The sequence below is a fragment of the Poecile atricapillus genome, chromosome 5 (genome assembly GCF_030490865.1).
Source record: "Poecile atricapillus isolate bPoeAtr1 chromosome 5, bPoeAtr1.hap1, whole genome shotgun sequence".
In the NCBI taxonomy this organism is placed as follows: Eukaryota; Metazoa; Chordata; class Aves; order Passeriformes; family Paridae; genus Poecile; species Poecile atricapillus.
Genome location: NC_081253.1, coordinates 25720275 through 25731937, shown reverse-complemented (window position 1 = coordinate 25731937; position 11663 = coordinate 25720275). Strand labels below are relative to the sequence as shown.

General features: G+C 40.9%; 1 protein-coding gene across 9 annotated transcripts in view; it reads left to right on the top strand.

Annotated features, from left to right (window-relative positions):
• Positions 1 to 2075: 2075 nt before the first annotated feature.
• Positions 2076 to 11663, top strand: part of INO80D (INO80 complex subunit D) — a 49403-nt gene continuing 39815 nt past the window's right edge. For 4 of the 9 annotated variants that reach the window (XR_009277726.1, XR_009277725.1, XM_058839634.1 and 1 more), the window contains exon 1: positions 6183 to 6627. The gene's annotated coding sequence lies outside the window, so the exon portion shown is untranslated. The other 5 variants (XM_058839629.1, XM_058839630.1, XM_058839631.1 and 2 more) reach the window with 5 other exon arrangements.

Genomic DNA, 11663 nt, shown 5'->3' with positions numbered 1-11663 from the left:
CTTACAGTTAATGAAATATCAATAGACAGAAGCAGATAGTAAAAATACAATAGTATACTTTGAATTAACAGAGGACTTCCCAGGAAAATAGGATGGTATTAGAGCATTCTGTTGGGACAGCTTATTCCATTCGTTTGTCCTCTATTTAAAGAGGTCTCCACAGATGCCCAACGTACTCTGGACAACCTTCCCACAATTAACAGTCTTACTGTTTTGTCTTTGCTGAGCTTTAGGAAGACAATACCATTTATTTAATGCAGATTCAAATACACATTGATAATGAAGAATAGATTAGTGAAGTCTTAGTTAATTACTATTTTCAGTACAGTTCACTATCAATTAATTATATTATCATGTAATAGCTAGCATACATCTGCTCCCAATTGGTTAAATACTTCTGCAGCTATACTCCTACTGAAACTCACAGCAAAATTCCCATTGCTGAAAAAAGCTTTAATGAAGCCTCTAAGACTAAGGAAAACAAGGCTAGTCGTGTGTATTTTGTGTTGCTTTGCTAGCATTGGGGGCTTTAAACAAAGTCAAGCAAAGTTACTCTGTTGTACATTACTTGTCCTGTACTTTCCACTGTGCTATCTGCCACACAGGAGTGCACTAAAGCACGGGATTGAAGGAGTTTAGCAGCTGAATTAAGAAGCTCAATTTATGCCATAACGGGTATATTTTCTAGAGAAAAATCCTCAGATCCTAGACAGTGTTTTTAACGTAAGGACTCTGTGGTTTGGAAAAGTGGCAAAAAGCATGCTGCTTATCAAATACATACAACTGCAGCAGAGTAACTGAAACCCAGATACGCAAGAGACAACCATTGCTATAAAATTTCTGTGTTAAAATTGTGGAAAAATAAGAATAAGCATTTTTCCATAATACTAATATGCTGGGATTTAATGGTTAGCTTTACCCCAGAACTTGCCACTATTACACAAACTAACACCACATCACAGCTACTCAAGACATTGCTTAGAAGAATGTATCATAACTTTGGGTTTTATTTAGTTTCTCATCCTTTTCAGTCTGTAAATGCCTAAAGACAACATCTTCTATACAAATGTGGCTCTTCAGATATGAAAGTCTTGAATTAATGTCTATACGCTTAGAGCTGTTCTTCCCCTTCACAACATTTACCTGCATTTTAAATAAATTGCTAATCCCTTCTGCAAGCATTTGAAGACACTGGAACTATTTCCTCATAATGTGTCTTTCAAGAAATAATACCAAGATGCTGACATTATAACACTATCTGTGGAGAATCCAAGAGTTTCAGCACATGCATAGAGTCTTAAGTCATGCTCCAGAGATTCTTGAGGCTGCAGTTGGGGTGCATACAACCTTGGGAGAGAGTCAAGGTTCATTTCTTGATGCAGCCTCCTCCAGTAACTAGTGTACAACCTAAAGCACCTATTTCATTGCTTTGTTAGACTCACAAAGCTTATTCTCTGCATCACTGCCCTCTGTCTCACCACTAACACAAGTGAGACACATCAGCACAGAATGCCTCATTAGCCAGAACCTGTGATTTACAGAACATTAATGTTCTCTGACCACTCTGTGCTCGAGTGTACATTTAGTTTACCGGATGGAGCAGTTGGTCCAGGGATGTGGACAATTTAAATTAAGGCAGACAGACCCATTCTGAAGAAATGGAAGTTCCAGAACACAATTCTCAATGTTGTACAGGGGAGCTTTCATGCTTTGGGTTTACACACTGTCCTTGTACAGAAATTTCAGAGTCCTATTTGTTCTTCAGTGTAATTTCAGAGCACTGCTCTACCCATCCAAATAGTGTAGGTCCCAACTTAAGAGTCTTGTCCATAAAGATAAGCAAGAAATTTTTTTTAAAAAAATTTTATTCTACATTACTAAAGCTAGCAGACTGCTCCTTTAGGTTGTTACCATGTCACATTTTATTTTCATTTCATATTTTTATTTAAAACAATCAAAATAATATTTGCATTCTTAGTAAGTTAGTGAAAAGCAAATTACTCTCAGGTAAGTAAAATTTTCTTAAATAAATTTATCTATCCATAAAGTACAAATTTCAATTTATCTGTTGAATGATTACACAATAATCCAGATAACCAAGATGTGGAAAATTTTTCCTCTTTCTCCTCCTTAAAAAGATTGAATTCTTTTTTTTGCACAAGATACTAAACGTATCAAATTTCAAGTTTTCCTATTCCAAACTTCCACATTCAAAATGTTTCTCCTTTTGCTTGACATTAAGCTTCTGGCTTCACAATTAAAACACATCAAATAGATCTCAGGGTGTCACCAAAATGTGTAATGCTACTATGATGCATGTTTAAATTTAGGCAGCCATGTAATCTGATTAAAGTCAATTTCTGCAAAGTCAAACACCTAAGCCAAAGAAAAGGTTTAATATTGTTTCTTTGCTCAAGTGCATTCATAGCCATTTCTCTAAAATGTTGAATCATCTGCATCCCAGTTAAAAAATACAATTCCAAGATACTAAGTGTGCTGTACAAATATTAAGAGTACCACAGACAGATGCAGCACAGATTAATTGTTCATGGTGTGCCTCTCTTCCTAAAACACCAAAAACATCTTAATAGCCCAATGAAGAGAACTTGAACTGTAGTTGAATTATACTGAACTACTGAATTAAGTTAAAAGTAGCAATCCTCTTGTTTAGCACAATGGTTGATACAAGAAATCACTTTGTACAGAAACTTGAATTCAGTACTCTAGCAAAATCCTACCAACTTAGTAAGAGTTTTATGCAAGCACTTCAAGCACTTCTGAATTAGTAAGTGTTAGTAAGGCCTGCAAGCATTTGCAAAACTGGGGTCTGAGAATTTAGCCCTTTATCTATCTATTTACAGTAAAAGAAAAGGAAATACTAGTTTATGCTGCATTTGTTGAATTCCTAAATCAATTTAGATAATTTATTTGCAGTATTTCTGCGGGTTTGCGGTTTTTCAATCATCCCATACCTGACCAACATTTATAATGCCTTTCATTCCTGCAATAAATTTTAGGTATAGGATATAAAAGTAGTTTTTGTTGAAACAGCTTACAGAAAGAATCATCATACTTCACGCTCTGAAGCATACAATAATGACTGGTAAAATTATCAAGGACCCTAATTATTGCATTACTTTTATACAAAATGCAAACTCTTTTGAAATACAATATAGGAGCAACATATTTGGGTTTGGTTTTTTTTTTGTTGTTGTTTTCCAGCATCAGCAGAACTATGAATCTAACAGATTAATAACTGAAAAACAGAAAAAAAATCAAATAACATAAAAAAACCTCCCATGCAATAATTCCATTGAACACAACACTCTGGATTATTAAAATGAGCTAGGTAGACTAACCATAATTTAAAAAAAACTCCTGCTAAACAAAACCAATTTGACATAAAGACCAGCTGACTTTTAATTATATTTTAATTAAAACCCATTTATCTAAATGAAAAACCCACTATGAACACATGAACTACGCTCACCATGGAGGCTGGGCAAACTCCAAGTATGTTTTGAAATGCGGATGTACCTAAAATACAAGTTTGTTTTTTTTTAAGATTACAAGAACTGAACTAAACCAATATATTTCAGATTTGGCAAGGGAGAGGAGGAGGTTGATAACATACTAAGTAATTCAGTACCTTCATCCATATGACCTTAGTCTGCCTGCAGTTAAATTAGTCTATACCACCTGAATAATTTTACAGTGGAAAAAAACTAATGTATAGCTCATTACTTTCCTAATTATTTCCTCTTCCTTCGGGACAAATAAAAAGGCATCTTTGCAGTTCATCTCTGAATATGGCTGTGCATAATACTACTTCAAAAAGCATTACCACAGATCTGCTGAATACAGTGATCAGTGTCTTCACCTATAGATACACTACAGCATCTGACGTTGTTTTGACATTTAATCTATTTTTTACACTCCAATAAAAGAATCTGCAACAAAGAAAAATACCATTAATTTATATTACAAGACACTGTAGTATAAATTTATAGCATTTCTCAACTCTGTAGGTAAGTTGGTACAATATATAAATATCAAAAACAAAGCCCCCAAATCAGAACAGTAACCTAAAAAGAACCAAAACAGATTTTTAGAAGGCTGCAAAGTGCTTTGAAAATATTAAAAACAAAACTCAACTGTTGCCCCAAAATTTCTTGCTATGAGTTCTGTTTTTTCACATCTTATCCTGAAGGGCAGACAATGCTAAATTTATGACAGCACAATTTCTCAGATATTTATCATAGGTTCCTCTCACTCGTATTAAATCCCCCATTGTTTCTCTACATTGCCTATTCTAGAAAGACATGAAAAAGTAAAAATTAAAAAATATGTGTTTTTTTCCCTACCTGTATATCCAGTTTTATTTACAACGCCTTGAGAGAGAGAAAGACGTTATGGTACATTTACACCAAACTATCCGACATCAATCTCAGCTGTTGACTAAGACTACGCGTACTAAGAAAAAGTTATACAAACTTTCACAATTACACACTAATTTTTAGAACCATCACACAATGAGAAAAAAGTTATCAACTTTATAAATACAGAAAAAAATTATATGGTTTTAAGAACAACGAAATTACTAAAAATATATTTTTTACCGTACCTCCTTTAATTTTTTTTTTTCCCAGAGAGTTGATCTTTACAGGTTATTAAAAAAAAAATTAAATTCTTCAGCCACGAGCCTTTGTATTTTATTTTTATTTAAAATAAAAATTCACATAAATTATAAAATATTTTGTTTTGGCCATTTGGCTCCCTCCTCCAAATTGACACTTTATAAAAACCTTCTGTACTTTTTTTCCCCCTCCCTCTCTCCCTCTCTACTACCTCCAAGATGGTAGGAAAGTTGTTGTTTTGGAGGGCAGAGGAGCCGATCTCTGATGTTATGTCCTCTCGGTGCCTGTAGTGGTGCTATAGGAGGCTGCTGGCTCTCTTCTTGAGCAGCCCCAGCAGCCCTGCCTTCTTTGCTGGAGAATATATTCAGGGATTCCCCTTAATAATCACCTACCCTCTGAGCACTTTGTAGTTTTAAAATAATAAAGAGCCCCCAAAGCTTCCTCCCCACAAAAAGCAGGATCTTCTCAGAGACAGGGGGGCAGCAGCTCCTCAGCACAGAGCCCGAGCACATTCCCAGTCCCTCTGCTGGGGAGGAAACTCTGATCTGTCAGCCCAACAGAGGGAAAGGGGGGAGAGGAGAGAGAGGAGGGAAAAAAAAGCAGCTGGAAAGGTAAGCCAGGCCCGGCCTGCATCCCCGGGCTCGCGTAGCGCGGCAGGCGGTGCGGAGGGTGCAGGGTGGGCGGGGAGGCGGGCTACGCGAGGCCGGGGATCGGCCGGAGCGGCGTAGGCCGCAGTAGGGGGTGCGGGGAGCCAGGGGGGTTTTTGAAGCTTTTGGGCGCCGGGAGGAGCGCCGGAGGGGGGTGAGACGGCTGCCGGGGCCCAGCGGGAGGGTCGGGGCGCGGCGCCTTTGCCCGGGAGGTGAAGGGCGGTGGGGGAGAACGGGGGCGGGGGGGCGCTAGGCCTCGGCGCGGCGCGGCCCGGCCGCTCCGCTCCCCGCCCCGCCGGGCCCCCCGCGCCGGGCCCCGGGCCCAGAGCGGGGCTCGCCCCGCCGCCACCAGGGCCGGGCGGCTGGGGGGAGGCGGTGGGGGCGCCGCGGCTGGGGCCGCTCTTTCCCCCCGAGCCCCCCCGCCCCCCGCGCGGGGCGAGGGGGCCGCGGGACGGGGGGACGCGGGCGGCATTAATTTGCCGAAATGACTTTTAATGAGCGGTGGCGGGGTGGGGGGGCACCCCCTCCCCCCGCCCGGTGCGGGGCCGCCGCGGCGGAGGCGGTGCCGGTCCCGCGGGGCTGCGCCGGCCGCGGCCTGGAAAGTTTCGCGGCGTTTTTGGGGTGCTTTACCCCCCCACCGCCGCCGCCGCCCACCCCCCGCCCGCGGCCCTGGGGACGGTGCCGGCAGGGCGGGGGCACCTCGGAATGCCGCCGCAGGTTCCCCCCCGCCCGTCCCATACTCCCTCCCCCCCCCGTCGGTGACCCTCCTAGGCCGGGCCGGCGGCGGGTGCATTCGCCTCACAACTTTTTGGGAGGGAGTGGGGGGTGGTTTTGGGGGTGCGGGGAAGCCCTCGGAGTGTCGTCCCCCCCCCCCCCCCCCCCGGCCCATAAGCTGCGGGCACGTGGGGGCCCGGGCCGGCCCCCGGAGCAGGGAACGCGGGGCAGGGGCGAGGGGCTGCCCCGGCTACACCTCCGCTCCCCGGCACATGTCAGGGCCCGCGGCTGCCTGAGCCCTGCCGGGGCCGGGCTGGGGTCTCTCGGCCACCCCGCTGTCCCAGGACCTGTTAGTGGGACAGGAGCCACAGCCCACTGGTACCTCAGCCAGGGGAGGGGATCGCCTCAGCAGCCCCTACACGGCAAGGGCTGTATCTGGCCCCCTCTCATATCCCAGTGGCCAAACTGGCCCTGTGGCCTGGGGTCCCGCTCGCTGAGGGGGTCTGTGTGAGGTGCTGCTACCCCCCAGGACTGAAAATGAAAGGATCATTTTTTTCAGGGAAAAGAACGTCTGGTAGTTGTGAAGTGAGTGCACTGGAAGACCCACCAACGCGCTTCACCCCGCACAGGTGAAATAGCTCTGGTTTCTAATGCGGGAGGTTGCACGTTTTGGTCAAATATTCCTTAATGTGTCTCTTAGGACAAAATTATAATGGGTTTGTACAAATAACCTCAAATGAAGTTTGGAAGTGATAGTGACGCTCACCTTAAAGCCTTATACTGTCTGAAGTACATGCAGTTCTAACTTTGTTACTCATCGACATGCAATGCTGGTTTATTTTAAGACCTTTCAGTTTTTGAGGATTGGGAGACTTAAAAATAAAATTGACAAAATTAGGGCAATGCACCGTTCCCCAGTAGACAGGTGCTCTCCCCTATGGGCTTGCCTGTACTGGCAGTACTTCATGCTCAGGCCATACCCACCAGGTACCACTGCTCATGGCTCAGCTGGAGCACTCGTGCTTTGTATGAAGCTGTCACAACTTGGTGACATTCAGCCTTTTGCATGAATTGTTTGTAATATATATAAAGATCACAAGTTTTAATAATTGTAAAGCTAAATTATTTACAGAAAGCAACACGGAATTTATGTATTGGGGATTATTTTGATGTTCAGTATTTTTGTGATGAGTGAATGAATTTGTGTGTAGGGCCTGGTCCTACAGGACTGTGTATACCATGTTCTCATGGTATGCTAAATAATCGGGAGGTATAAATTTGTTGTAAGACCACACTGAAACTCCAATAGCTTATTCCTGCTGAAAGGCTTCTCTGTGAGGAGTTCTATTGGTTTGTTTGTTGAGTAGTCCTGCTGAAGCGAGAATGATATTGTATTGTGAGAAATAAGCTTATTTGTCTTTGTAGTATTGGGACTAAAATAAGACAAAGGTATTTTGTTTAACCTCATATGGAAGGGCAGGTTTTCTGTTCTTTGAATAAGTAAAAGACTTATTTTTTTTTCCCCCAAGTACAGATGCAAGGTATGTTGTTGTATGTTTAATCTCTACTTTATCTCAGGATCTTGCTTTTGGTATTTTAAGATAATGTTTTTAAAGTACATTTCTGCCATGTTGCAATGTCCTAAAGGGTCCATTTGTTGTTGTACCTGAAGGCCACCTCTTTGCAGCCCTGCTCATCCTGGCGAAACCCAAGCCTGTTTATAACTACATTGAAATAAGTGTGCATGACAGCCTCCCTGTGAGGATGTGATAGCAGGACTGAGGCCTGAGCCCTTCTGCTCAAATAGAGAAATCCTTGTTCAAAAGACTTTCTAGGTACAGAGCTCATCTTGAACCTTAGGTCAAGAATAGCCATGTTTAGGAAATTACTTTTTTGAAACCTATACTAATGTACTCTTGGCAGTAGTTACAAATTTTCCTGTGTAAGTTCTTTTTTTTTTTCTTTAGAAATCCTCTGAAGTTTCTAAAATTTGCAGAGTCTTAAATGTTTGTTGTTTTTTAGGGTTTGGGCTATCTTTGTCAGGTTTCCTCTAAGGTACTATGAATGAATCAGCTGAAATGAAAATTCCTGCTTAAGTTCATTTGGTGTAGGAAAACAGAAAGAACCTGTTCAGTTTGTGAGCAAAGACTTCTTTTTTTCCTCCTCATAGTTATGTTTCCTGCTCTTGATTGTAAATAGTTACGAGTCTGTAAGTTCTCTAGCTGTTGCTATTATTATGAATAATGCTTAAGTTTAATTCTATATTTATTATGTTATATTCTAAAACGTCATCATTGTTGCCTAAAACATTCTGCTGCTTTTCTGTTAATATATTGGACATCCTTATACAATGTAAACTGCCTTTTGCCAGAGCTGAAGTAATAAGCTTTCTAAAAAGGCAGAATGAGGGCAATATTGCTTCTTTCTTCCTAGGTAGATCTTAACATATGAAAAAAAGTAGTCCAAAATACGATTCTAGGTGGTAACTAAAAATACCTTGTAAGATCTTAATATGTTGAATGCCTTGATCTGTCAGGATACTTGCATGTGTGTTGCAGTACCTGTACTTCAGAGGCCTTCCTGAGTAAGGACTGTACTCTAGTTAATAAAAGTGTTCTGTACAGGAACTCTTGTAGTTGACTTTGGTTGCTTCCCAGTGTTCTCTGTCTGAATCTGAATGCTTTTACTGACAAAAAGACTCTACTTTCCACAAATACAGTATTCTTGGTTTGGTAGCTGAGTGTAGTAGAGAATTGAGCTGTTAAAAGACTAGAACTAAGCCAAACTTATAGTTAGATCATAGCATAGGGACAGCAGTTACAACTCTGTGGTGTTGATGTTGGTCACAATTAGATGTGGTACAGCTTCTCTTGATAGAACAAAACATTTCAAAGAGAGGTGTTAGTTGCTATGAAATAGAAAAAAATTAATGTTTTAGATTCATACTTAGAAGTATACTTTTTACTAATACTGACTGAAAAGTTTTGCTATAAAATAGCTCTAAGTGCATGTCTTTTTGTCATGAATGTTACGGCTTCTGTTCATCTTGGAATGGATGAAATTCCATGTTTCCAAACATCTTGCACTCCCTGTGTTTGCTCAGTTTCAAGAAGTGCATCAGACAGTGGCAGGTACTTGTTTCTTGGTCAAGAGGAAATGACAAAACTACTATTCAGTTGTTTGTGCTTGTGGAGAAGCTGAGATTCCTGTAGATCCGTGTTCCACTTCTGGCCGCAAGCTGATGGTTTTGGGAACGTACAGAGATGATTGTACCTTGTCTGTGAGATGTCATGAACACACCAAACAATTTAACATGAAATTTAGGCTAGTATTAGCAAATACAAACAACTCAGTAAAGACCTCTGTAGTTGTGGATTTTGTTTGGATGCAGTGTGTGAAGCTCTGAGCTCAGTCCTCTTAATTATACATCTTTTAACCACCAGCATATAATTGCCTTGCAATTTACAATGCATTTGGGGATTCCATTGCCTAAAAGGGTCTTACGTACATTGAATGTCAAATTCTGAGCATATGTTTAAGAATGTATCAACCCACATGATTTAAAATAGTCTAATATGTTCAGCACATCATTTGCACAAAAGTACCAGTCTGAGTTTTGAGGCTCTAGTGCTTTGGGCTTTCTGTTAGTGAGTAAGCCATTAACTTCCCTGTAGACTGCTCACAATGTCAGCTACCAGATTTCTGTATGGCACAATGCTGGTACTTGGCTATGGTTATAGTAAAGATGGTCCTCTGAAGTTTGCTGCTACACTGTTTTCCAGCCTCTCTGAAGGACTGTTTAACTGTTTTGGAGGAGGGTATGTGGAGTGTAGAGCTACAGCTGTGTTGTCTTTGGAGCTGATGTGCTCTGGAAGGGAGCTGATTATGCCTGTAATGAAAAGCCAGTACTAAAAGCAGTTGGAGAGCTGGCTTCTTCCAGAAGGTGATAGTAGGTATTGGCAGTTGGACAGGTGTGTACCTGTGTGTATTGAAATCTTTAATTTCTCTTTTTGCAGTCATTGTGCAAACCACCTTCAGTTGACTTATAGACTACCAGTGGCTGCACTCAGCAGGACAAATAGCTCTGCTCTTAAGTACTGATGTCTTAGAGTGTGACTTTGCCCTGTGTCCTGCCTGTCCTTGTTATAATGCCTTGCTGGGGTGCTAAGTTTGTTACTCTTCTTCACATGTCCAGATAGGACTTTAGCCAGGGGGAGGAGATTTTATTCCCTCCCCATCAGCTGCTCAAGAATAAAAAATGGGACAAGGGGAGAAGTGAATGTGTTATGAAGTTACAAATATTAGTGATAACCTCATAAAAAAAATACCCTGCTGGGTCAGATTAGCTTGGATCTAGCCTAATGTTCTGTCTCAAGCAGTAGGAATAACTGATGCTACTTAGGAAGAGGATGAAAGCTCAGTCACTTTTTTTGTGCTTTCTTCTCTTTCTCCTCCATCACCCATATTTGTTAAATTGGTCATGCTAGCGGGTACATCATTTATGTTCCCGTTATCTATGAACTTCTCTGTTGTGTTTTTGAACCTGATGGTACTGTTTGCTTCCATAGTCTCATGTAACAGCAAGCTCCAGCAGCTCACTACCTTTGAGTAGTAAAAATGAAGAAATACTTCTTTGATATGTTTTGATTCAATCTCTTACTAACTTTATCGGATACCCCTAGCTGCAATATTGTGTGATCTGGTATGACTGCTCTGTATTTGCCTTTTTCCATACCGTGATTTTTTAAACCTCAGTCATGTATTGAATCATTTGTCTAGGGCACACATTTTTGGATTCCTTTCTGTTCTTTGCCCTGTTGTTTCTGACTAGCTCAAAATCTTTTATTTAGAATCAGTTGTTTAAGGAAAATCTAGGTTCCTCAGGAAGCAGCTTCTGGTTTCTCATTTACAGGTTGTGGCTAAAGTTAGTTTGAGCACATGCAGGCATAATTTTTTTTCTTCTGTTGAACCTTCCTACATCTTCAATGTAGAGTATAAATGCAAAACTAAAAACAGCTTCCAGAAAGTTTTGTATTCTGATATTTTTATAGTGAAGTACAGCTGCTTAAGCATTTGCTTTTTCCAGGGGAAGTCCATGTTTCCGTCATCGCTTACTGAATCCTGTGGGACAAAAATAATTTCTTCCCCACCCACTATTTAGCTAAGTGTAGTTTCAGTTCTCTTCAGTTAAGTGACATGTGCCTATTCCATGCTTGTGCTACTTTTTATGTAGCAGCATAAAGCTCTGTTAAGAACTCCTGTAAATTGTTAAAAATAAAACACTGCATCAGATGAAATCAGAATGAAGAGTTTTAGGTGTCTTTGTTATTTTTATATATATATTTATACACACACTCTTGTATGGTAAGCCATGGAAGTTAAAAAAAGAAGAAAAAGCTCTTTTTAGATTAAGTTCAACTTCAGTCTCTGATCCTGGCAGTGTATCCACATAGTGACATGTCTTTTGGGCAGTCTGTTCAAGAATTTACCAATAAAGTTATAATTGCAATTTGGAGAAAATTGCTGTATTGTTTTTTGTTTTTTTTTAATGTAACATTGGTTGGCTACTATGTTTATTTGCTTTCTTGTTATTTGTACTATAGTTGTGCTAATTGATTACTGTCAGGATTTTTAACATGGTTATATTTGCGTGAGCTTCTCTTAG